We start from the raw sequence: 24954 nt of genomic DNA, 5'->3' as shown, positions 1-24954 counted from the left end.
TACCAGTGAAAATCTATATATATCTATATCTGTGTGTGTGTGTGTGTGTGTGTGTGTGTGTGTGTGTGTTTTCTTAAGTTTTCGTGGGTATTATGTATGGTATTCAGCTTTAGGGAATTTTCCCACGTCATTATAGTTGTGCTTTTAAAGTTGTAGCAACGTTTCGGCAGAATCTCATCTGCCATCATCAGGCTTCTGTATAGTGTTTGTGAAAGTCTGTGAAAGTCTGACTCACAGACAAACACTATACAGAAGCCTGATGATGGCAGATGAGATTCTGCCGAAACCTTGCTACAACTTTAAAAGCACAACTATAATGACATGGGAAAATACCCGAACAAAGCTGAATACCACACACACACACACACACACACACACACACACACACACACACACACACACACAACAGAAGGCAAATGAAACTATTGCTGCATGGCACAGACTTATAAAACCAGAGATTTGTTTTGTAAACTATAAACAATTTCTATTCTACTCACACTGATTTCCAATATCTTGCAAATAAAACTCATTTTTTTTCCTTGTTGATGCTTTGGGAGGGAGGGCAGGGAAGGAAGCTGACAATGAACAGGTACACACTTCACATTTATTCTCACTGAGATCCCCAAGGGAATATTTCCCCCCACCTTCCTATCACTAGGTAGTCTTCACAGATCCAAGCTTGTATCCAGTGGCATTGTAATGTCATCCATTTAAATTGAGTTTTAAATCTAAGGATGCTTTTATCTTTGACAGGATAATCATGGTCAATGGAATCATGATGACTGAGAGTGACTCTGAGCTGTCACAGATCAATCATTTGCACTTGCAGAGTCAATGGTTCCTCTGCTGCTCCTGAGGTTGTTGCTAACAATATGGAAGACTTTAACTTTATTTCCATATTTAAAGAATGCCAAAAGGGATTTGGTGTGCATTGAGCTCTCTGACATTCACTTGAGTAGACAACCAATGTGCTTTATTACCTTTTTCAGTAGCTTGACTATCAGAGCTATTTAGCATCTTGAAGGTTTTTTGTTGTTGTTGTTGTTGTTGTTGTTAGTCATGAAGTTGTGTCCGACCCATCTCAACCCCATGGACAATGTTCTTTTTGCCTTTTGCTACTGTCCATGGGGTTTTCATGGCAAAGATACAGGAGTGGGTTGCCATTTCTTTCTCCAGTGGATCATGTTTTGTCAAAGCTCTCTATTATGACCTGTCCATCTTAGGTAGCCCTGCATGGCATAGCTCATAGCTTCATTGAGCTGTGGAAGTCCCTTTGCCACGACAAGGCAGTGATCCATGAAGGGGATCTTGAAGTTACTATTGCTTAAGGCTTCACATGTTATCTATTTAACTTGACCACCTATAAGTTTTATCTTTGCTGTTGTTATGCTATTTTTGTGCGGACTCAAGACTCAGTACTCCAGTTCATGCTCCTGGGTCAGATCTTACTTTCTCCATGCTCAGGGCATGAAGCTGCCCAGCAGTGAACAAATGAGTACCAGGCTGACATTTAGCAATAGCAATAACACTTAAGCTTATAGACCTCTCCATAGTGTTTTACAGCATTCTCTGAGTGGTTAACAAGGTCAGCATATTGCTCCCAAGAAGTCTACATTTGACTGACCTCAGAAAGATGGAAGGCTGAGTTCATCTTGAACCCAACGGTTTTGAACTCCAGACTGTGGGCAGAGTTTGCCTGCAGGACTGCATTCTAACCACTGCACCAGAAGTGGTATTCAGCAAGTTCTGATCAGTTCTGGAGAACTGATAGTGGAAATTTTGAGTAATTCGGAGTACTGGCAAATACCACGTCTGACTGGCCCTGCCCCCATCTATTCTCTGCCTCCTGAGTCCCAGCTGATCAGCTGGCTCTTTGTTTGTTGCCCTGCATAGGAGAACGAAGCTGGAAAGCAGGTTAGTGGGGTGGGGAGGGAATGGGGATTTTGCAGTAACTTTCCCCCAGGAGTGGGGAGGGAATGGGGATTTTGCAGTATCTTTCCCCTGTCATGCCCACCAAGCCACACCATGCCCACCAAGCCACACCCAACAAATTGGTAGTAAACATTTTTGAATCCCACCACTGCACTGCAAGGGCTCCTACTGATATTAGCCAAAATACTGTATATATTATAGAGGAACTAAAACAAGGAATATTGTTTTGTCTGTATTACACTCTTTCTTTATAGCTGCCTATCAGGGTGGTGTAATATCTTATCATGCTATTCTACTTCTTTTGCCTTTGGTATCTAATGAAGTAACTTAGAATATTTCCAGGAAGATACAAACTTAAGTTCTGTTGACCAAGAGAGGTTATCTTTAAAATAAAAAAGTTTACCAATCACCTATTGTCTATTAATGTTGCTACCATGCCAGAAACTCCACCTATCAGCAGCTCTCCCTTCTTCAATATCAAGTTAAACCTGACATCTTCTCAAAACAGTCAAAAATGGCTTGCTTTTTAGGCAGTTATTGAAATATTTTATATTTAAAATTGATAAGGATCTTGCAGTATTGATTCAGCACAAGTCAGCCCTTAGCTTGACATGATAAGGCTGCTGTTGTTTTGCTACTTCTGCCTCAAAAGAAGGGATAATACTGATACTTCCATAACCAGGTGAAGTAAAAATGGTCAGAATGAACATCCTGTACATATCTTCCTTTTGTTTTGGAAGAAAAAAAACCTCCTCTTCTTTTCTCATCCACTTATGTTAATTGACACATATGCCAGAAAATATAAATGGATTAATATAGAAATAATGACATCATGAGGTAAAATATTTGAAAAATGCTTTTTGGGTCCTTTAAAGATGAGAAGCAGAAAAGGAACCTGGCCTTTGGACTACTAAGTTGAACGTTGGTTGAAATTATTACATAATTCATAGTTGGTCCCTTTAATTAGAGTAGATGATTTTGACTCTGGGTCCATCCTGAAACAAAGGATTCTAGGCATAAAAGGCTAATTCAGGTCCATCCTGAAACAAAGGATTCTAGATGTAGAAGGATTATACAGTTTATCTCTATGATATATTGATTAACAACCAATTTTCAAAATACAAATCAACCAGCTTTTTAGACCAAGTCACTGTTTTAAAACTCAGAAGTTTGTCCTTGGCTCAATGCTATTCCCATAAGAGAATTAAGAAAGAAATACTGGAAAATACCCATTCTAAATGACAATGACCCATGATTCAAGTGCAATACAATCTAAAGCCTATATTTTGTTTTTCTGCAAAACTATGCATTCATTTGTACTTGGTTTCTCTGCTCCTTTCTGAATTCCCAGGAAATTCTTACTTATTTACTGATATCTCCCAGTAGACAACAAAGAGAATTCTGTGTTCTTAAATGTTGCCAAGTTTTGTTTCACAGTGTGTAAACTCTACCCCGCTATGAGCAGTAATTGTTAATTGTTATGCATTGTGGTGGTATTGGAGATTTTATGATATTAAGTTAAAGCTCTTAACCCCAAGAAAACTCCCCAGACAAAACAAGGGACAGGCCCAGCCATATGGTATTAAATCAAGCAACTTTCCTATTTAAAAACACTTTCCCAGGGGGAAAAAAACCTGTCAGCTTAGCAACAGAATTTCCAGAAAGTTAAAGAATGTTAATAAACTGGGAGGTGAGTAGAGCTCTGGAAAAGCTAAAGAGAAGAATTTCCTAAAAATAAATTATCTGTATGGAACACAGATAATCTGCCTCTTTATTCTTTCAAAACTCCATTGACTTGTTAGTCCAGCCTCATTACCTCCCAGTTCCATTCCAACACCCTATTGAAAGATGATTAGGGGACTGGAGGCTAAAATATATGAAGAACAGATACAGAAACTAGGCATGTCTAGTCTAGAAAAAAAGGACTAGGAGCAATATACTGTATTAGCAGGTTTTTTTTTTTTAATAACTAAGGGGCTGCCACAAAGAAGAAAGGGTTAACCTATTCTGCAAAGCATCTGAAGGCAGGATAAGAAGCAATGAATGGAAATATATCAAGGAGAGAACCAATCTAGAACTAAGGAGAAATTTCCTGACAGTGAGAACAAGTAATCAGTGGAAACGGCTTGCCTTCAGAAATTGTGGCAGAGGTTTTTAAGAAGAGATTTCGCAACCACTTGTTTGAAATTGTATAGGGTCTCCTCCTTGAACAGGACATTGGACTAGAAGAGTTCCAAAGTCCCTTCCGACTGTTATTTTAAACTCACTAGTCAGATGGTGCCTTGTGTCCAATTAGATACCTGGTTACTCTATCCAATGGCGTATACTGTATATTCTAATTTACACACATCTCGAAAGAAAGACTCTAATCCAGGGGTCTCCAACCTTGGCAACCTTAAGGCTTGTGGACTTCAACTCCCAGAAAGCAAAGCTGGCTGAGGAATTCTGGGAGTTGAAGTCCACAAGCCTTAAGGTTGCCAAGGTTGGAGACCCCGCTCTAATCCCTCCCCTATTTGGCAATGTCTTTTCCTCTAGTGGTGTCAATAAATCAATATTTGTTCCTGTGAAATGTCTTCTGGGGTCTGATTCAAATGTACCTCTAAAATACCCTATTAAACGGTCTTGGTCTTTTTTGTTTTTTCTTTGTGTCTATAATAAAGTCTTACATATAACATAAATCTTCTGTCAAAATCATGGTATGTAGATGGAACTGGGAAGAGAAAAATGGGACCATACAATTTTGTTACTTATTTAATACTATTTAATGTTATTAAAATCTTCAGTCACAAGATTGAGAGGATAATGGCCAATTTTCTATTAACTCAAAAGAAGAATAGGAAAGGGCTTGGAATTTAAACCCTGGGGAGTGTGTGTGTGTGTGTGTGTGTGTGTGTGTGTGTGTGCACGTACTTGTTTATACACTCCTATGCATCACATTAAGATTACATCTTCCCAATTTTATGTAGCATATTGGATAGCAAGGGATCTATAACATTTTTGGGAAAACTTCAACGTTTTCCCATGTGATGTTTAGAATCTTTAAGTCTTCCATGAAGTCTTCTTCTCCGTGTATTTCAGTGGCATTTTCTTGGTCATTTAGCATCAGGGGAAAGTCCGTCTCATTGCCCTCTTAGGGATTTGATTGTTCTCTATGTGGATAATATAACCTGCAAATTGAAGTCTTCTTCATGAGACGATGTTATGTAGTTTGAAGGAGTAACTCTTTTTAAGCATTTCTTCATTAGGAACACAGTCAAAAATAATGAATCTTAGGGTTCAGTGAAGGCATCTTTGCTGGAAGATGTCAAGTCTCTCATTAATACTTGCTAATGCCTTCCAGGTCTCACCTTCATAAATGGCAGTCAGGATCACTATAGAGAGGCAAGCAAAGAGAATTTAAGTTTTATTGATGTAGACAAGGAGGATGAATTTCGTAGAACAATATATTTTTTACATGATGACATTAGCACAGTCATTTCACTATTTGCCATCCACCACAAACAACCACAGCTTATTTCTTATCCAACACAAAGCAATTCATCCACCTGTGTCACATCTCTAAAGTTCTGTTATAAGCACATTACTGAATATGCGGTGGAATGTCTGGAAAGTAAAGATTAATTTCCATGCTTGGCATAAATCTATCAGATAATATTATTGTCGGAGAGTTGAAAGAATGACCTAGTAGCTGCCTATAACTTTATTACTTTCTATTCTTTCTATATGAAATATTCAGATATTTGGCCACCTAGGATTTGAATACATGAAAATGTTTGGTAGGTGGCAGAAAACAACAGTTATGTGGTAAAGACTTCTGTTGTGACAGGAAATAACTGTCTCAAAATGTGTTGTTTTTTTAAAAAAAAAGCTAAATGAGGCATTTCTATTTTATATTATTATTTTATTTTGAGACAGTAGGTCTATAAATTCTGTGACAATTAGTAGGAGGGGCCAAGTGAAAAGTTTATCTGAGTGATTTCAAGAGAAATATGAGTGATTTCTGAGAGACTTTCAAGATAAGATTCGACTGCCATTTGTCAGAAATGGTGTAGGGTCTCCCGCTCGGGCAGGGTGTGTGTGGACTAGATGACCTACAAGGTCCCTTCCAACTCTGATTATCTGTTATCTGTTAAATCTGATGAAAGATTTTTCAGTATTGCTGAATCAAGATAAAATATCAGCACTGAGGAGGTAATGGAACTCACAAATATACAGGGATGGCTGCTGGGGGTTCGCAGGGGTTTGGGAGAGTTCCTAGCTAAGATTCTGTGTAGTTCAGAGAACCACCAAATCCCACTCCTGGCCCCTCCCCTCCCAGGAGTCCCCATGCGGCCTGTTTTGGATGTAGGTAAATGTAGGACGCACGTGGCAGTTCAGGAAGGGCGAAAAATGGGCCTCCCGGAAGTTCAGGAAGGCTGGAAATGGGCCCATTTCTGACTTCCAGAGAGCCTCTGGAGCCTAGGGAGGCCATTTTCACCCTCCTGGAGGCTTGAGGAAAGCCTCTGGAGCCCAGGGAGGGCAAAAATGCCCCCCCGGTGCAGGAGGCCGACTAGGTTATGCCCACCATGGCCATGCTCACCCAGCAACCGGGCAGAGAACCCTTTGCTAAATTTTTTGAAGCCCACCCCTGCAAATGTATATTATGTATTTGTACACAGAGGTGGGGTGATGGCTCAACAGACTCTGAGCTTGTCAGCTGGAAAGCTAACAGCTCAGGTTCGTGACTTAAGGTTTGTGCAACAGGGAGAGCTCCTGTTGGTTGCCACAGCTCCTTCCCATCTAGCAGTTCAAAAGCATGCAAATGCAAGTAGGTTAATAGGTACTACTTTGGTGGGGAGGTAAATAGCATTCCATGAGCCTTTGGCATATAGCCATGCTGGCCGCATGACACCAGAAAAAGTCTCCAGATAATGCTGGCTCCCTTGGTCAAAAAATGGAGATGAGCACTGTGCCCTAGAATTGGACATGATTGGAGGGAGAAATCTTTACTTTTACCTTTTATTTGTATATAATGTGTCCTTTTAGTTTAAAGGTGTACTTCTGCCTTAGATGATTAAATTTTATATTTTTTTAGACATACAAAGATCTTTGCCCTTTACATTGTCTTTTAAAATGCTGAATAGTCTTCTCAGTTTTAGAATTGACATGCATAATGATATATTATTGTGATTCTTTGGACATTACCGATCTATTTGACATAATATAGAAAGGTCTTTACTCCTCACAATTTTTAGTATATACAATAAGTACCCCTAAGAGCTTGGATGAATATTTACTCTAGTTTAACAAATTCAGAAGTAAATATTAGCTTCTAGTGATTGCATCCATGGAAATCATTCTCACATATTTCCCCAAAATCTCAATCTAACTTCACTCCTAGAATGTTCCATCCAAGTACTAATCAGAACCATTGAACTTTGTTCTCAAGATCTATTAAGGCTGGCTAGATACTATCTTTTTCAGATCCGGATCTGGATTCAGATTTGGATTCGGATTCAGATCCGAATTTGGATTTGATTTAGATTTGGATTCAGATCCGGATTTGAATTTGGATTCAGAATGGCTGCACATTGACAAAGTTGTTTCAGAGACCTGACATGCTAAGAATTTGAAGATGACATTTTTGTTCTTCTGTTTCCATGCTGCTTTTAAAAAAATTAGTAATCCTAATTGTTTTCTGACTTTCTCAGAAAAGTGTTGATTTACAAATGCATATCACCTATATATAAAAGAGATCTAAATATCCCATTTTTAGCTATTTAGTTAATGTTACCAAGATTCCCTGCTGATATCTCTGGCCAACAAAATTAGGGGTAATAATGAGAAGGGAATTAAGGCAAATGAGAATTCAAACGAAGTTAAATAGTGGCAAATAAGAAGCAGAGAGGTAACTAAAATGGAAAAAGAATGGGCAATATTCCAAAAAAACAGACATTTTAAGTTTAATTCTGATATACATATATTTTAAAAACTGAATTAATTCTCTTCATTCTCATGTTGGAAGGGCTCTCAATTGAAATTTATTTTCAAAATGAATGGATTGTATTCATATTCTGCGTAATGGAAATCAAATTAACTGGATGAATTGGGTGATTGTCAGCAATTTGTGTGTCACATGAATATGTTCCAAATTTTTTATGTCATGAAAAATCAGGGAAGCTGGGAATCTTCCATAATAATACAAGGATGATGTTTCAGGTTATGGAAGCAGGTGAAATTAAAAAATGTTGCCTTTAATTGAAGGAAAAATCCAGTTCTCAAAATTCCCAGATCATAGAATAAAAGTCTTGTACCAACTTTATGTTTGGAATTGCAGACAAAATTAAACTTATATAATTTCAAGTTTGCATTCTCAAGGGTCTGAGTCAGTGGTGGGATTCAAATTTTTTTACTACTGGTTCTGTGGGCAAGGCTGTAAAATCCACATTCCCTCCCCATTCCTGGGGGAAGGTTACTGCAAAATCCCATTCCCTCCCCACCCCACTAACCTGCTTTCCAGCTCCGTTCTCCTGTGCAGGGCAGCAAAATAAGACCCAGCTGATCAGCTGGGACTCAGGAAGCAGAGCATAGATGGGGGCGGGGCCAGTCAGAGGTGGTATTTGCCGGTTCTCTGAACTACTCAAAATTTCCGCTACCAGTTCTCCAGAACTGGTCAGAACCTGCCGAATACCACCTCTGGTCTAAGTCATATATCTTGAGTAATAATTAGGTAAATAAGGAGAAAAAAACCAAATATGCACCAACAATTAAAAAATCTACTGTAAATTTGATGTTGCTTACCTTTCAATAACGTTTTGAGTATAATCACCAAAAAGTAATAAACATTTCAATAAATAAAGCAAATGCAACAAACGAAAAAAACAAAACCCGTATATAACAATTACAGGAATAGAAGGATCAGAAGGAGTCTGGAGTACTTTTTTTCAATAACACATTTTATTATAGGCATTAAATTTATGGCACACTCTGCCACAAAGAAGAGGGATCAACTGAAAGCAAGACAAGAAGCAATAGATGGAAGCTAATCAAGGAGAGAAGCAACCTAGAACTAAGAAGAAATTTCTTGACAGTGAGAACAATTAAACAATGAACAGTTTCCCTCCAGAAGTTGTGGGTAACTATAAGTTTTAAAGAAGAAATTGGACAGCCATTTGTCCAGAATGGTTGTTATAAGTAAAAATTTGGTTATTACACCTGAGAATATAAAGAGCTGAACTGAAGCCATTTTGTGTTCGCAGTCTGAACTTTTGAAGCTCAGAACATTTATGTAATGTGTTTTCTGCTAGAGATTATACAAGATTGCAAAACTATGTACTTGGCATAAATTAGAGGTATGTGCTGGGATGCTCTGACATTAGACATCACATTAAGAGATATTAATGGCTTTCTTATAATCTTCTGGAATTTGAATAACAGGAAATTTGACTATAATGAGAATGTTGGGAGTTTTCCATGGAAGGTTGGAACTTTCTTATGAAAATGTTGTATATCGTCCATATATGGGAAACAGGAAGTGTTATGTAACCATGTGATTTGATAAACCTATATAAGCTGTATTCACTAAATGGGAGTGTCTCCTTTTCTCCTAAACATGGTTTTGGAGTCAAGGGGTCCATACTGCAGTATTTTTCCTAATAAAGCCTCTTATGGATCAGATTATCAAAAGTCTGTTGATTCATTTTTATGTACTTCTCACAATGGTATAGGGTCTGTTTCTGTTATTCTGGGTTTTTTTTTAGCTATAACTCACATCATCAGATGTATAGCATGGTTAAAATAATTTAAATTAGTACAGGGCAGAGGAAAAAAGAGAGGAAGACAAATTGATTATTACATGATTTGGTAGTTTTGGGGAGATGGTATAGTATAATCTTTGGTGTAATCTGTGAACTATGTAGATACCCTGTTTCTCCAACAATACGGCCTCCCCCTATAGGAAGTCCCAGCATGTTTTATAGGCATGAAATGAAATTAAGCCCCTCCCCCCAAATTAAGGCCTATATTAAAACATGCGAAATGGGGGGAATGGTGGGGGGGCTTGCCGTTAGGAAGTACTTTTGTTGCATACCCGGATATGGTGCTGCCTGCGTTGACCCCGATACTAAGTGCCCCACCAATGCCGAGGTCAACATCCAAGCCGTCGCCACCCACCCGCCCGAAGATGCAAAGGGGGGGGAATTAAGTCACCCCTGAAAAGATGGCCTAGCCATTTTTTCGGGGCTCAAAAGAAAATAAGACCTGGCCTTATTATATGAGAAACACGGTAGTAGTGGACTACTTTCAATTTCGTATATTAATTTATTTTATTATTTGATCCTATTTCATTTTATTTTGCTTTTTGTTTGAAAAATTATGTATGTTTGCATCTTGGTAGGTTTTTATGAATTTCCACTCCATCCAGCTGATCTTGGTACAGAAGGTCAAGCTTGCAAAATTATTTCTTCCTGAATAAGTTATAGGACAAATAGAGAAAATGTAAAAGTGAGTAAGTTTTGGAAGTATAAATATGAAAGTTAATTAGCATCTTTTTTTAAAAATAAACTTGCTGGTGTGGAAAGATCTTTATTGTTCCAACCAAAAAAGCTGATTTAGAACTGCAAATATTATTTCAGTTGGATGGGATTTGAAAAAGAGCTTTGAAATAGAATACCTCCAATTCTTTTTAAAGCTACGGATACTTTGCAAAGAATCAAAAGTTGATGAGGCAGTTGCCACTAATAGCCCATATCAAGTCATCTACCATTAAACAAGCCCATCCCTATTTCAATATATAAATAAATCTATTCTTCTGGCACACTGAACTTCTCTACTGGAACACCATAATCCACTACTATTCTGCTGATGTTACTAGAATTGTTCCAGGGAAGATGATTTAAAAACTGCCATTATGATTGTCCAGTGTTCATAGATAGTTATGACAAAGCTCTGCAAAATGGATTATATTACCCCATAAGGGTTATGCAATACTTCAGACTTGATTCTAAAAAAATTCTCTTAGAGAGAATGTGTCAGCGTTCCAAGTAATGCACCCATTGAAAGCAGAACTCAGAGGCAGGTGGGATTCCTCAAAGAACAATTTATTGGATACATGATATTGGCACAACTGGTGAAAACCGACTCTGAAAGTCCTCGCGGTTTTCACCTAATTAAAAAATGAAAGTTCCCCCTTTCCCCCAAGTCACATTGTCCAAAAGAGGTGCTGGCTGGTTGCTTGGTTTTTCTACTCCTCTTTCCAACCACCTGTTGAAATATCCTTCACTCCCACAGAAAAACTTTCTGTTTTGACTACAAAACCCCAGCTATTTATTTCTACCCCTCCCCTGTCTTGTGGCAACTCTGAAGCCATAAATATGGTCACTTCAGGGTTGACAGAATCTGTGGTGGGCTGCTGGGTAGTCGGCGAGGTTCAGGCAAACTCCTAGCTGTGATCTCTGGCTGGGCCCACCCACCTGCCCTTGTGTTATGCTTTCCCTCAATATCTAAATTTTCCACTGCCCAGGCTGCCCAGGTGAGTTCCGCACTCACCAAAGCTGCCTGAGTCGATTAGCTGCCTGTTTGAAGCTGTGTTTCAGTCCCAAAGGGGGTGCTCATAAGCAGTGAACCCCTTACCAATGAAAGTGCAGCCCACCTCTGGACAGAATGAACATGTAGCATCTATTGAGGTCCCAGTGAAGCAGCTATGCTACTTCTTTAGGAATCTACCGATTCCAGAAACAGACATTTCAAGTTCCTGCTCAATCTGAAACAACTTTTTAGAATCAAATTCAAACACATTACAGTGGACAACATTTCCCCCACAAAAAAAATGTTGCTTCCTGAAAAGCCTTTGGTGGTTATGATAGACCCCTTCATCAAACTGAACACAAATATAATTTCAGAATGACTGTATCACATAGAAATCCTGAGAAATATGAAATTAACTTTTAATTACTATAATGTATTTAACTGCATAATGTTTCTGACATGCTGCATGAATTCAACAGGGCTAAAAGTGTTTTGCTGCCGCTTTTCATTTGTAGTCAGTGTTTGATTCATCTCACTGTAGTGTCCAACAGTAGTCAGACAGACTTGATGGATTCTACTTGTCCTCATGCCATTTTTCGAATGTCCTCTGGCAACATCCTGCTGAAAACTTTCACTATGTTTATCAAGGATTGCACTCAGATGTTCAGGAAAGAGTTTCAATTGTGAATGCAGAAAATTAATCAGCAGTGACATATTGCACTTCATGGTCTTGTATTCTATAAGATGTTTGTCCATCCGCCAAACATAGTTCGGCGCTCTGCCCAGAAAATTCTCAACAATCTCAAATACTTTCAAAATTTCTTCTAACTCCTTGTCAATGATGACGTGTCTGATCTGTGGACAATTAAAATACCTTTCTTAAACTTGGTACCAGCTGTTTTTGGAAACATCTGTCTCAAATAATGAAAACCTTCACCTTCCTTGTTCATCACTTCCACAAAAATTTTCAACAGGCCAAATTTTATGTGAAGCAGAGGCAAAAATATTTTTGTCAGGTCAACAATTCCATTCCCAACCATCCAGTCAGATCGGAAGAAGTTTACTGGATGAGAAGCAAAACATCTTCAAAGAAAAAACAAGAAAGTCCAGTTTCCTCCTGAAAAAGCACTTTTGGGACAACCATGATTCTGGATGACTGAGAATCTCTACAGACTTCTGTCAGGTCAACAAGTGATTCATATGCCATATATTTCTGACTTGGAACCAAATTCATTCAGAGTGGCTATTCCTGGATAAGTTAATGCAGCTCTCTTTCATGGCTGTCCAATTCACATATGTAACAACAGTACTTCATACGTTCAAGCTGCATTCCAAGTAGCCGAGCGACTATTTTTAGATCTTAGATTTACTTGGTGTACTGGATGTGCTTCAACAACTGTTCCATGTTTTTATATGTTTCTTTCATGGGTGTAGCATAACCAACAGGTACTGAAGGGTGTATATTACTATTGTGAAAAACTGAAAAGTTCTGATAAAATGAGTCATGATAGATTAAATTACAGGTTATTTTTGTGATTAGCAGCCAGAAATCTATAACATATTCTCAGAAGTGTTCAGGAAGCAAGGTCTTTGTTCCCCAGTGTTATTTTTCTAAAAAGCCACATAAAAATTTTGATATATCAAATCTGGGCGATTTAGAATATAACATCTACCAGTGCTATTGTGATCTCTAGAAGTTGATTCAGCTCATTTTCAAAGTTTGCTGCAGAAATTGTCATGATGGGTTTTATTAGCATTATTATTTCTTTAAAATGCTTCAACTTTCACACACAGTCAGTTCAATTATTTCACACATTCATGATGGTTGTCATCACTAAATAATAGCTGTCATCACTCTTTTAACTTTTCTATGGCAAGGAGACAAAAAGATTCTTGTCTATGAACATTTTTGTAGGTTATATTTAACTTAAACCAGGATATTACTGGCTGAATTCACAAATTTAAGAACTGCTTTATTCCATTAATGGCTATAGTATATATGCCACAGTATATCTTGATTTCTATTGAAAGAGGTTGCATCAAGAGTTTAATTTGCATCTAATAGCTCACTTTTTTGCACATTACTTCTTTGTTGTGTAATGAAGAAAATCTCTTTAAAATTGTAGTTAATGTATAGGAGGAAAAAAAGAACATGAAAACCTTCCAGACTTCATATAGCTCAATTGGTTTCCCCCTGATGGAGCAGGTGACTAATATGGGATTGTTCAGCTGAGCCAAAGCAGGACATTCCAATTCAACAATACAGTAATTATGAAAGACAATTATTTTAGCAGTTTGGGGGGAAGAGAGAGACACATAAATGAAGTAAAATATTTCACAGGACTTATCATGACAGAATATTTATAAGAATGTGGGGAGGTCATGATGTGTTAGGACAGTTGCTGTAACAAATATCAATTTATGATCAGAAGATAAAGCTAACTAAGGATACTAAAATGCTAAACTAGTTTTAAAGAAAATGATAGTCATCCTTTGTTATTGCATATAAATAAGTTGTTATTGATAGTTGAGATTATGGAGAAAAGCTTATAGACCAGATTCCTATCACTGCATATCTGAGCATGAGGTCCACACATTTGGGGATGCTGTTTGAAGAATTACTCTTCAATTCTTCAATGGGGCTTTCCCCCCCATTTCAGATATTTCCTCTAGTGGCAGACACAAACATTACTGTTGTTCTTTAATTTACCCTTGTCAACCCCCCACCTCAGGAATTTCAATTAGTTTTTTTTTTTTCCAGTAAGGCTGGAACGTAAAAATTAAACGTTTTATTTTATTGAAGGACAGAACTTCTTAGATCTTGGCTCAGACAAATTCTACCTCTTGACACCCATCCTCAGTAGCTTTCAGATATTTTGGAAATTCCTCTGCTGCACTTTTATACACAACAAGTCCAAAGAAACTCCATAAAGTGGGTTCTAGAAGAGGTTATTTTGCCTGAAGCCTAATAATATTTCTTTATGGAAATAGTAGCTCATAGTAAAATTGTTAGATTTTAAATGAAGACTCTTCATTTATATTTGTTAGAAATATGGAGTATATTGATGGTGCAACCAGAACATTCCACAGGTAATAATTTATGCCATACTTTTTGGGGAAGATAGAAATCCTAAAATTATCCTTTGGGTGGAAAAATAAACAATTGAGAATAGAAATTACTGTTGGATGCTCTGTTTCCTGCATCCCGGCCTTGGAGCACCTTTGTTGTACCATTTTCTACCCAAATCATATTATGAATAGACTATCACACCAAAAAGCACAAAACTCATTATTAAGGATGACCTGAACGCTGTGTACAAGAAAATTAATGGAATTCAGAAAATGAAATATTTGTCTGTCTGCCATTAATATACATACGAATTGGCTGGCAAATGAAAGAAATCCTGTATATATCACAATCTAGTATTGTGTTAACAAATTCCATACCAAGATGACTGTCGGTTTCTATGCAAGTAGAAAAGCAATGTGGTCTCAACAGGAAAAGATTATTAACCTTGTAGTTCACAGTCAGCGCACTGAAAGGTCTTGTTAAATTACACAGTGCTGAACTGCCTTCTGTCTACCATCCATAGAGAATTCTAATGTTACCTTACAGCGTGGAAAGAATCTTCACCAAACCACAAAGATATAGGAGACCTGCTTTTTTATGGCTAATTTTTTTTAGATGGAGACAACATACAGTAGAGAAGAGGCTGCTATAGCAACCTTAGCTGAAAAGGGTTTTTTCATATACAGTTGTCCAATTGTGGATTGCGAGAGGAAAACCTGAAGAGACACACACCACATCTATTGAACTGAGAGTAAGGAAAGCAATTTTTGCAATTGCTGGGTGCTGTAGATAAGTCTTCTCCAACAACAGGCTATGGACCAGCACTCGTCCAGTGCCAGGCAAATGAGGAACGTCCCATCCATACACACATGGGTTGCAGGCAGTACACAAAACCATGCCTCCTCCAAACTGGGGAAAAGCCTCTCTCCACAGAACCAATCCCTAGTGCCCAAAAGGTTCAGGGCCACTGCTGTAGATGTGTGTGTGAGTTTGGATTTTCAGTTTTAAAAGATGGTAAAATGGAAGTGGGGTGTTGGATTTTCTCTATTATTTTATATCTCTTTATTCTAGCAGCTCCAGGCACCATTTTGAAGACTTGTGAGGAGTTAGAAAATGAGTGTTAAGATTCCCTTGAAAAGTCTTTGCCCATTCTACATCAAGAAAGTACCAATGGTGTTTCAAAAGCTACATATACTGCATGGAACCCATGCAAAATATGTCACCAAATTGTTATTTTAAATATGAACATAAGGCAAAAATGATCAAATACTCATCTAGTAATTTTTAAAAAGTTTTTATTGAACAAACACACACAAAAAAGAAAAAGACATTTAAAAACAATGGATGTGGTACAATCATCCTGACACCACTAGTTGTCTTACATCGCTAATTCATATAAAGAATAGTACATATTTACAGTTTATATACATAGTATATAATATATACATAAACATGAATCATTTTTTATATTTTTTGATCCTTCCTAGATTCCAACCAGTGATAAAATTTCCCTATATTTTGTAGTAATCAGAATCATCCTTATTTTTTAATTCTTGTGTCAATTTATCCATTTCTGCGCAGTTCCAAATTTTCCTAATTATTTCTATTTCACCTGGAGTTTCTTTACATTTCCATTTTTGGGCATAAACTAATCTTGCAGTTTGATTACATGGATTATTAAATATATTATATCTTTGTCATATTTTCCCATATTAATTCCCAACAAGAAAAAATTGGGTCTATATTCTATTTTAGTTTTGCAAATCTCTTCTAACCATTTCTGGATTTTCTGCCAAAACATTTGGGCTTTCTTACAATTCCACCATAGGTGATAATACGTTCCATTTTCCTTATTACACTTCCAACATATAGGGGGATAGATTTGGGTACATTTTAGCCAATTTTGCTGGTGGATTATGCCATCTATAAAACATTTTATATAAGTTTTCTTTAAACGATGTAGCCAAAGTTATTTTTTTGTTTCGATCCCATAAGGTTTACCATTCATCCAAATTTATACTATGCCCAAAATCTTTCATCAATGCCAACATTGTTTCTTTTACTTTTTTCCCCTCTAGTTTACATTCCAATAACACTTTATACATTTTCTTTATCAACTTCTCATCCATTCCCAATAGAATTTCATCTAATTGTGTTTTACTCCTACTAATTCCCCATTCTTTCATGTCTTTTGCATACCTCAAGTGGAGTTGTAAGTAAGCCCACCATTCTATATCCACTCCTTGGTCTTTCAGGTCTTGCCTCGATTTTAATTCTCCTCTCTCATTTATAATATCCTCATAAGTAATAATTTTCCCTGGTGGAGCAAATGTGGGTACATCAAAGCTTTCAATGTGGATAGCCATATTGGTGTTTCTACATATATTTGTCATTTTGTTTTGTACCATGCAGTTAACAAAGTCTGCCTAATTTTGTGTCTTTGGAAATATCTATGGACCTCTTGTTTGTCCTGCCATAGAAAAGTGTGCCATTCTGCCTATAAATTATAACCTTCTAAAGCCAACATTCTTTTGTTCTTGAGATGTATCCAATCTTTTACCCATGTCAGCATTGTAGCTCTATAATATTTTTCCCAATCAGACAAGCCAAATCCACCCCTTTCTGTGACATCTTGCAGCAATTTTAATTTAATTCTATTTTTCTTTTGCCATATAAATTTCAATATTAATTTATCCAAATCATAAAAGAATTTTTTTGTTAATTTTATGGGGGCATTTTGGAAGAGAAACAGTAATTTTGGTAATATATTCATTTTTATGATTGCTATTTTGCCCATAAAGGATAATCTTAATTTGTCCCATTTTTCCAAATCTTCTGTTATTCGTTTAATCAATGGGGTATAGTTATCATATTTAAGTGTTATACATCTTATTTACTTAATTTAATATTTACTTTTATTTAAGTTTTATTTACTTTATTTGTTATCTGGATGTCCATTATTCTAGTTAGTGTTTCCTTTTGTTTATTTGTCATATTTTTGTAATTATTTTTGTTTTTCCTTATTAATTTCTAGCCCCCTCATAGAGTAATTTTTAATGATATATAAGTAACCTGTAATATAATTTTAATTAGATTTTAAAATAATTTAGAATTTAGAGCATGGATATTGATACATTGTCACTCAATAGCCAATCTGGCCTTCAGTCCACAAAAGGCTGATGTAGAAGATCAAATGGATCACAAGAGATCTAAATCAAATCTACCTTGAATTTCTTTCTACTCTTAACTCCTGCTAATTTTCCTTGACCGTTAGCAGTTCAGATTCTTTTTTTTTTTTTTTTTGTAAATTTTTTTTTGAGTTTTCACAAAGAGAAAAAAAATACAAATAAAACATCTTTTTTGAAAGTAGCGTAATCCCGGGTTACATTTCTTCATACAGACACAAATTCAGGTTCATGCTCATTTTTATATTCTATTCCATGTCTTATTACTATTTTACATTTTCTGCATAGCTTCTCCCCTCTTTTAATTTTCTCAATTTTATTTTAATTATCTCAGCTCAATTCAAATCATTGTATTTATATTTTTTGTCTGTCCTGTTTCAATTATCTATTATCTTTTCTCATTAAACAAAATTTCTCCTGTAGTTACTGATTGGAGTATGATGCCTTTATATCTTTTCCCTAAAGTTGTAACATTCGATATAATACATAACTTCCATTCGGATTCTGCTTGGTACATTCTTAAAATACACACTGTATTCTTAAAAAAAGAAAAAATTATAAATGTATATAATTAAAACAACATTCCATTCCAATTCAATTCTATCATTAATATTAATATTCATTAAAGTCTTAACATCTTTAACATTACTTTTCAATTAAATATCATACTTCTATGGGAACAATTATAAGCTTTCCATAGTTAATTCCCCCCCCTTCACTTATATTTTATAAAACATTAACTAATTAAAATGTTCCTGTTCCTTCCTAATTCAATTTTCTCATTTATTTAATTTCACTTATTTTATTCACAAACATTTCGCTAAATTACACTAACTATTTTATCCCTTATTTTAATCATATGTTGTTTCCAATTTTCTAAAGTTATTTCTATTACTAATATAACAATACAATCTTATGTACCTTTACAGAATCCCTTTTTCAGTTAGATTTTCACCCATTACCTCTAAATAGGTCCTGTTTCTCTATATCTTGCTCCGGTCCTTTGTAACTTCTTTTCCTTTCCTTCTTCCCTCTCTTCTTCTCTCTCCCCTTTTTACCCCCTTGTCTCTCTACCTCTATTTCTCTCTTCTGTATTCCCCTTTTCTGTTGCTTTCCAGTATTATACTTATTTTTCAAATTATTTTTCTTTTCTTTGGCTGTTTTTTTTAAGTCTTAAATTCTCCATTCTCTTTCCCCCCTTTCCTTTTTCTTCCCCACATAAAATTGCTTGTTCATTAAAGATGGCTTCTTCTTTGTCCCAGTCTTCTTGTTTTGCAGTTGTTTCTTGTTGTTTCTCATAGTTCCAAATCTCCATTTCTAAGAATTGAAAAACAAAGCCAAAAGAACCCTTCCCTTATTGTGCATCTTCTTTGTACTTTTTAAGTTCCATTTTCAATTCATCCAGAAGTGGTGCCATTGTATAAATTTTTAAACAACCACCTGATTGATTTTAGTCATTCAAATATAATAACCAAGAATCCAAAGATCACCAAATAATCCAAATACACGCAAGCTGTTTCTTTTTTGCTCTTTTTTTTTCTCACTTTCTCTTCCTGGGGTTACTATTTAGTTGCAAAGTTTCAGTTAAAATGTTATCTTTTAGAAGTCTTGTTGAAGTTTTACTGTAGATTCTTTTTAATTCCAGGCAGTCTCCCCCTCTTCCAGATCCTGCCCTTATTCTTTTTCTCTCCTTCCTGCTTATGAAAAAGATAATTTTTAATGTCCAGAAATCTTTATTATCCCTTTGGCATTTTGTTTTATTTTCAGCTTAATTGCCTATTGATGTCAAAGTGGATTTTTCCGATTTCTTATTTAAATCTCTTAGTTGTCAATATAGGGAAGGAGAGAGAAGAGAAAAAAAAGCCAAACCTTTCCCTTTTCCCTTTCTTTCACTGCTTCCAACTCTTCTTTGGGAGCAATGTTATTTTTTGTAAGTTTAAATTCCAGGGTACCTTAGTTGTTGCTTTTACAATTTAACCCAGTCAGCCAAAACTTTCACTTCTTATCTTCCTCCTGCACATTCTTTTCCGGTCGAGTTCTCCTTTGTGGTGGCCATTTCTGACCACCGCTGCAACCGCCTTCGGGAAAGGGAGTAATGGGCAGCTGAGGAGGAGAGATACGGCTCTCCTCAACCCTGTGTGTGGTCTCCCCCCTCTTCACCACCTATACGGGGTGGCTTAGCCCCAAAACCAGCCGGCTCGGGGCATTCCAGCGGTGAGCCCAGACAGAAACCACACACAATCGCAGATTTCTGTCTGTCGCTGAAGCCCTTCAAACCGGAAGTTTTTCAGCAGTTCAGATTCTTATAGAGTGCTTAAGCTTACAATAAATCTTTATACACATTTGAACTGCCTGGATTTCCTGATTTCCAGCTGAGCATCTTTGACCTATTACTCCACTGAAAATTTCTCTTTTAATTTTAATTTAACATATAAGGAAGATGAGATGGTATTCAAACAGCAGATCATGTGCCCCAAAGGGAGCTAAGTGTCTTCAGACCACCATCTCAGGGAACAACAGACAGCTTCCCAAACTTGTGGAGATGAAACATTGTGAAAATTGGGGAAATAAAAGTATGGAGGAGGGAATGCTCAGAACACAGTGAAAGTCAGAAAATCAAAAAAGCAGAAAACATATTGAAAGTCAGAAAGTCAGAAAAGCAGTTAGGCTGCAAACTACAGATTGCCTATTCTGGTTAAGGATGTAATCACAGATTTGTGGCATACTTAATATCTAAATTTAATTATACCAATTAGTTTTTGCTGTTGTAATTCTCTCTGGGGTTAAATCAATGAAGCTGTGGCCTGAGTTTACCCTGTTCTTATTTATTAAAGGTATAATTTACTACCTTTTCTAAAAAAAAAATCCCAAAACAGTTTCCAGTAGTTATTATTGTGGCCCTCCAGCTGCCAGCAAAGCTAGTGGCGGACTCAGACAATGAGGAGGTTGTGGAAGAATTTGGGCCAGTTCTGGAGTCTGGGGAAGGCTCTGATGGATGCTTAGCATCAGACAGAGTCAGGGCCTTCTGGCATTTCCCAGCCTGAGAGACATCTGCCTTTGGAGTCAGAGATGAGTCAGAAGAAAGAACAGCTGGGACATGTTCCAGATGCGCGTATGCACAGAAGAGAAGAGAGGTGAACAACGGAGGACAATGAGTTGGATCAGGAAGCAAAACAAACGTGGACACTGAATAGTCCCTCCCTGGCTGGGGAATAAATAGGAGGAAAGGGGAGTGGTTTGATTGTAGTAGAAAACCGTTTGCATTTCTAGAAAGTTTACACCTTGTGTGTTTCATGCGACAAAGATTGCCTTGCCAAAACTGAGGATTGTCTATTTCTCTGACTTAATTTGCAGACTTCTGGCTGGGAGCTCACAGCCTTGCATTTATCATAATGAGCTGATAAGGACTATTGTTTCAGTTAACTTCTTATAGGACTCTTGCCTGGACTTTCTGTTGGTGAATGCAGTCCACTCCTCTACTCGTTGCAGAATACCTTATGCTACCAGACTTGAAATTCTAGACCTAGAAAACGCCACTTTCGGTTCGATCTAAGTATAGTATATAAAATCATACATTGCAATGTCCTACCTGTCAATGAATATTTCAGCTTCAACCATAACAATACAAGAGCAAACAATAGATACAAACTCAAGGTTAATCTCATCAAACTTGATTGCAGGAAATACGACTTCAGCAACAGAGTGGTCAATGTCTGGAATACTCTACCTGACTCTGTGGTTTCTTCCCCAAACCCCAAAAACTTTAACCTTAGACTGTCTACTATTGACCTCACCCCTTTCCTGAGAGGTCTTTAGGGGGCGTGCCTACCGTCCCTGTCCTATTGTTCCTTTTATTTATTTTTTCTTATATGTATCCATGTATTCATAACTATGTTTTTACTTATACCTAATATCTTGTAAGCAATTGACAAACCAAATAAATAAATACATCAAATAAAATAAAATAAATTTCCAAAGAGGTTTTTTTTCTTTGCGAGGAGTCTGTTTCTTGCTTCTTTGAAGGCTGGGTCAGAATAGTTATAAAATAAGTATGTATACATACATTTGTCTAATTTATAAGGCTATATATCTATCAAAAGAAACTTTGGATGGCGAATAAAAATAGAAACATCAACAATCATAACACACACAAAAGACAGGTCAGGCCCCTCAATAAAAGCTTAAAAATACATACCATATATCCACTCCAAACTCCAAAAATGAACAGTGTAGCTTTAAGGGAACAGTTAGATTTTCACAATATTTGTAAAGTCAAGGCCATCAACATTTCTAAGGGATGCTATACCACAAGATAAGCACCATGACAACACACTTGTACAAACCAATGTAAGATCCGATGGGACAGGTAACAACCATTGTAAAAAGATGATCCCCAAAATAACCTGGCTCATGCAATATAAGGCTTTCAAGATAACAACCATCACCTGAATTGCAATCAAAAGCTTATTGGTTGCAACCTCCAAGGAAGAAATTGTAAACTGCTGACAACTGTGGAAGCATGAAGAGCTGGCATGTTCCTGCTTTATATGGCATTTTCTTAAAAATAAATTGGGTAAAATGTGAAGTTTGATCTCCCCTGCAGCTTGAGCCTATATAAATCACCTGTTATTAGGAGAGAGGTATAGTGTCAGCTAAAGCCCACAACCATCAGCCTTGTCAAGGGTTCAGTGGAACCCTTCTACCTCTTCTATGTGTTCCCCATAATACAATACTATTTTGCAGCAATGTATGTTGTCAGGATGAAGAAGAAAAGCAAAATAAAATATCTCTCCCTCTCCCCCTCCCTCCCTCCCACCCTCTCTCTCTCTCTTTCTCTCTCTCTCTCTCTCTCTCTCTGTGTAAGCAGCTATGATGAGAGAAGTAAACTTATAGGGATTTAATAAAAAAATATCCAAAATATATCAGCAATAGCATGTGGTGTAGGAAAGATAATTTAGTAGTCTAGAAAATTAGCACCTACCCCATTCCTAGAAGAATGAAATATTATAGGAAATATTAAAAGGGCAGAACATTTCCCCCAAAAGAGAAATAAAAGTGTTCAGGGACACAGAAACTCAGCCCCAGCAGATATTTTGGGGCCATCTTATCTACAAGACAAAAGACTTTCAGCTCCAGTGTGACAGGATTAGCCCTCACTCAAAATCCAAACCAGGACAAAGCAATTAAGCCATAATAGGAATTGTCCAAAGCCCCTTCATTACATCACACAGCAAGATTCAACGAAGTCTGTGACTCAAGAAAACTTACAAAGTTACTCATGCATGGCCTCATGGGTGTCTGACAACCAATCAGAGGAAAATCTACCTCCATATTGTCCACAGCTGGTCCCAACTATTGTATTGAAGCATCAATACAGGCTGTTCACGACCTCTCCTGTTTTCGATGTCTCAGATAAATATAACATGTTTTCATTTCCTTATTAAGGATTTTCTTAAAGTAAAGCAGAATGCTGTTTAGTACTAAACAGAAAGAGGTCAGTGAGGACAACTTCTGCCTGTTCTGACCCAACCCTGTTTACCAACAAGAAAATCTCAAACAAATGCAGCAACTCAAACCTTCACAGCTTTAATCTACAAATAACTTCTTTGTAGATAAAAGATGGCTTGCAGCCAATTAGTCCAACCAGAAAAGCCTTGACAGAATTCTTCAGATAAGCCAGAGTCTCCACACACAATGCTGAGTCCTTAGAACATTTTTTGCTTTCTGCAAAAGCAAAAACCTTTTGAAACCAGGCTTATATTCCCTGGAGGGAGGGGCCGTTACATTGCATCCTTACTCCTGAGTTGCCTGTGCTGCTCCAGCTGTTCTCTTCTACGAATCATCCTGCACTCATGCGCACTTGGCACAGGCTCCTCGGGAACCTCCTCATCACTGCTGTCAGTCCCCACAATCCCTGAAGGCAGCAGTCCACTCCCTAGTGGTCCTGGCCCCTCATCAGTCATCGCTCTCCTCAGCCATCTGCACCTGCTGCCGGCTATCCACAACACTGCCCTCTGTCGTCATGGATAAAATTTATCACATGAATTTTTTGGAAACTCTTCCATTTTAAATTGGCAATTCACATTGACATCTCCTAGACTTGCCTTCAAGTGAGCCAGGATACATGAGAAGAAATTACTCATCTGAGCAAGCTACCACCCGTGGAAACATATGCTGCTGTCATTTGCATGCTACTCAACAGTCCTTATGTCTGAGTCATTCTGTCATCAAGAGAGAGATTTGAGCAAATGACAGGATCTCCATCTAACAGCCCAGTAAATTCAGTGCACCAAAAATTACAGATAAAAAACAAAGAGGGACTAATGCAAAGGAAGAAAGGATTTTGTATATAGTCCTTTATCTTTTTTATTATTATTATTTTCTATCCTTGATTTTATGTTCTATCCTTAAATTGTTCTGCTGTCACTAAGTCAAACTCAATTTAAAGGTCTGCTGATCGGGCCTTGAGAAATATATTGTTCTCCTCATGACATAAAACTATATTGGGGCCAATGTATATGTTTGGCAGGATCAAGTAGCAATCTTCTCTTGGCTCAAGCTGCAAGGAGGAATCAAGCTTCATATTTTCCCCGATTTATTTTTAATAAAGCACCATACATTATAAAACAAGAACATCATAATTCAGGATAATTCAACCCAGCCATCTCCTGGACTGGATATTGCTCTACAGACAAGAAGAATTGTTTTGCTACATGGTTGAGAAGGTTTCCATGGTATTGTACTGCCCCTCTCACTCACAGACACATGCAACTATGGTTTAGTGAGTTGATTAATATTCCCCAGCAATTCCCTTCACCAAAAACCCAAAACTGTCCCAATCAAGTCCAGCCATGAGCAAATCAAGGTTAATCCACCGAGCAAACGCCCAATAGTCCACAAGGAACTTGAAAATTGCTCAAACAAAATAACTCCACCAGACAAACTTAAGTCCACCAAGCAAAACTTAAATCCACACACAAGAGAGCTCACAGAAGAAGAAGGGTTCCAAGTCTCCAAAGCACAGTTCCAAACATGGTATCAATCCAGAGCGAAGCAGGAATCATGATGATCAAACAAACAGCTAGAAAACAAACACATTGTTCCCAGCAATGCCTCCATCTGTCTGCTGTGGTAAAGAGCCAGCTTCCAGTGAAATCCATCAAGACCCTCTTCCCTCAAGTAGTCTGGCTGACCTTCTCGGCTCCTGCATTTTCTCTGCCTGTGTGTTCTCAGATGAGGTGCAGAAGGCACTTCCTCCTCCTC

The 24954-nt window shown here is 37.2% G+C and overlaps 1 long non-coding RNA gene across 1 annotated transcript; it reads right to left on the bottom strand.

Moving 5' to 3' along the window:
- Positions 1-4670: 4670 nt before the first annotated feature.
- Positions 4671-24924, bottom strand: LOC148130826 (uncharacterized). The gene is made up of 2 exons (XR_015749341.1): positions 24682-24924; positions 4671-5303 (listed from the first exon to the last, which is right to left on the bottom strand). It is a non-coding gene; the product is annotated as an uncharacterized LOC148130826 (long non-coding RNA).
- Between the last annotated feature and the right edge of the window lie 30 nt (positions 24925-24954).

Source organism: Notechis scutatus, chromosome 4, assembly GCF_049901735.1.
Source record: "Notechis scutatus isolate UNSWTSFEM ecotype Mainland chromosome 4, rNotScu1.2, whole genome shotgun sequence".
NCBI lineage: Eukaryota > Metazoa > Chordata > Lepidosauria > Squamata > Elapidae > Notechis > Notechis scutatus.
The sequence above is the reverse complement of the archived record's forward strand: the minus strand, read 5'-3'. Positions and strand labels throughout refer to the sequence as shown.